Here is a 3,498-nt window from a genome sequence, read left to right as displayed (position 1 = left end):
GAAAAACAGAGCCAATAGGATATATATGGATATATATATAAGAAGAGATTTATTATAGGAACTGGCTCACATAATTATGGAGGCTGAGAAATACCACCATCTGCAGTCTGCAAGCTGGAGAGAAAGCTGGTGGTGCAACTCAGTCTAAGTCTGAAGATCTGAGAACCAGGGGAGTCATTGATGTAAATCTGAGTTCCCAGGCCTGAGAACCAGGAGCGCCCATGTTGGAGGGCAGGAGATAGATGTCTCAGCTTAGAGAAAGGGAATTTGCCCTTCCTCTCCATTTTTGTTCCATTCAGGTCCTCAACAGATTGGACGATACCCACGTGCAGTGGGGAGGGTGAGCTTCTTTACTCAGTCTACTGATTCAAATGCTAGTCTCTTCCGGAGACACCCTCACAGGCACATTTAGAAATCATACTTTACCAGTTATCTGGGCATCCCTTGGCCCAGGGGAGTTGACACACACAATTAACCATTATAGTTTTTCAACACATCCTGAAGACATCCTGTTCAGATTTGCAATCGTACAGCACAAGTGAAAAACACCTGAGATTGATTCCTGGAGTGGTACCAGTTCAGCATGATATTAGAACTGGAACCCATATATTACTTTTATAACCAGAAAAAAATTATAGTTATTTTCATTTTGAAAAACATGTAACATTTACTACTTTTGTAAACTATAGGAAAATGCAAAGAAGAAAACAAAAATCACCCAAATCTTATCATCCTGAGAAAAGCAGCTAGCACTTTGTTGCAATTTGCCATAGGTCTTTCAATGCACATAGGATTCGTTCTCAAATTTTAGTGTGCGTCAGCATTAACCAGAGCGCTTGTTAAAACAAGTGCTTTAGGTCAGTAGTTTTTGGGTGGGCCGGATAATCCGAATTTCTAACAAGCCCTCAGGTCATGGTAATATTGCTGGTCCAGAGACCACACATCAAGATGAACTGGCATGTAGTTACACCTTTGCTATTCCAAGTAAGGTCTCCAACCACCAGCATTGACATCACTTGGGAACTGCTTAATACAATCTCAGGCCCCCCTCAGACCTATTGAATCAGAATCTGCATTTTAACAAGATCCTGAAGGGATTTGTAGGCACAAGTTTGAGAAGCACTAGTTTATATTCGAGCCTCATACTGTCTAAAAGACAGTTTTTCCTCCCTACTCTATTGTGGTATAATTTACACACAATAAAATGCACCTTTATTATAATTCAATGTGTTTTGACAAATTATACGGGATAGTTTTGTATCTTTTTCCCCCTCTACCCAACATGAGGACTTTCCTGTGCTATTGTTTGGGGAAAACATGACTTCTAATGGCTGTGTAATACATGGTAAGTAAGGATGTACCAGTTTAACTAATTCTTCTATTTTAGGACATTTCTGCTGTTCCCCTCAATGAACACTTGTGGACACAAGCTTTTTGGTTTTCAGTCTTTAGGATACTTTTCCAAAAGTGGAATTACGAAGGAAAAGGACACTGGGCAGGCAAGAACAGACGTCCATTACTCTAGAAGAAAAGTTAATGAATTAAAAAATTTTCTGTGGGTTTCAGAAAAAATGTCCAGAATTCACTTAAAAAAATTCCATTGCAGGGCCTGGCTCTGTGGCCGAGTGGTTAAGTTCATGTGCTCCACTGAGGCGGCCCAGGGTTTGCATCCTGGGCGTGGACATGGCACTGCTCGTCAGGCCACGTTGAGGCGGTGTCCCACATCCCACAACTGGAAGGACCTGCAACTAAGATATACAACTATGTACGGGGGTGGGGGGGTGGGGGGTGGTTGGGAAGGTAAAGCAGAAAAAAAAAAAAAAAAAGATTGGCAACAGTTGTTAGCTCAGGTGCCAATTAAAAAAAAAAAAAAAAAAATTCCATTGCAGCAAGAACAGTGGGATGCAATGTACCTTAAAAAACAAAAAGGTGGGGCTGGCCCCAGCCGAGTGGTTAAGTTTGCACGCTCCGCTTTGGCAGACCAGGGTTTCGCTGGTTCAGATCCTGGGCACGGACATGGCACTGCTCATCAAGCCACGCTGAGGCAGCATCCCACATGCCACAACTAGAAGGACCCACAACTAAAAATATACAACTGTGTACCATGGCAGTTTGGGGAGAAAAAGGAAAAATAAAATCTTAAAAAACAAAAAACAAAAAGGCTTAGTAAGTTCGTGTCATTTATCAGCTAATACAAATTTTGAATCCTTATTTTCTCAGTAACCATTCTTTTGTAATTTATAATTGATATAATATGCATTTAAGCAATGTCTCAAATTTATAGGAACTAACTACACTCTATAAAGGGTCTAAAATGTCCAAGTTATTAGCACTAGAATTTTTATCTCCTAGAATGTCAGTGGCTTAAGGAATAATGAATAAAGTCAAGGAATGTATTCACTTGAAGTCTTTTTAGATAATAGACATTTTACTGATTAGGAGCAAACTTTTCCTTTTAAAAGGGAAACATTTCTTATTTTTTTCTTTCTAGAGAGGGTTTGTAGCTTTTCTCCCACAATTTATTTTATAAACAAATGCCTACTTACCAGACAGGGATTTCACCTTTGATCTGTAACCTTTCTTCACTCCATGTCATGAACATCTTTTCACATCAATAGATAATATACATGATCATTCTTAATGGACACATGGTATTCCCATTGTACTACAATTTGTTTAAACTAATTGTTTTACCAAATGTCGCCCATTGTTGGACACTGAGGTTACTTTCAATTTTATTATTACAGAAACTTCAATAAGCATCTTTGTATACAGCTTTTTTGGAAGATAATTATAGATTCACATGTAGTTGAAAGAAATAGTACAGAGACCCCTCGTACACTTTGCCCACTTTCCTCCAATGGTAACCTTTTGCAAAATTATAATCAGGATATTGCTATTTCCTGTGTTACTTGAACTCAAATTTGTGTGTGCTTCCACAGCTTTTGGCACATGTCCAATTCTCTTGAACTAAACTTCTTAAAAGTGAGAATTGCTGGGACAAAGAGCTTGGCCTTTTGTCCAGATTCTGATGAAAGGGCTCATTTTCCCTTTGTCAACATTACCCTTGGGGATATGTTTAGGATATCCGTCTGTAACTCACGATTACTTTTCTTCTAGTACCTTTTTTAATAGTTTTGTTTTTGACATTTAAATATTTAGTCTATTTGAACTTAATTTTGGTGTAAGATGTGAGGAAGGGATTGGATTTATCTAACATTTCTTCTTCTAAAAGATTAGCCAGTGGCCCCAATTTACTGATATCATCAAGCAGTTGACCAGGTTATCAAAATAGTTGTTAAAGTAGGGAATCATTAAAAAAAACCCTGATGGGCCTCTATTAGGTCATGATGCCTATCTCTTAGACCTATCACTGTGGCTGCCAGGCACATCAGAATATGATCGGAATAGCTCTCAAAAGGAAGTGAAAAGGGATATATTTTAGAGTAAGGAAAAGGGTGTAGTGCAGGGGCAAAAAAGGGGCAATCAATGACTTGC

Source organism: Equus przewalskii, chromosome 10, assembly GCF_037783145.1.
Source record: "Equus przewalskii isolate Varuska chromosome 10, EquPr2, whole genome shotgun sequence".
Classification (NCBI taxonomy): domain Eukaryota; kingdom Metazoa; phylum Chordata; class Mammalia; order Perissodactyla; family Equidae; genus Equus; species Equus przewalskii.
Note: the sequence above shows the minus strand (reverse complement) of the source record.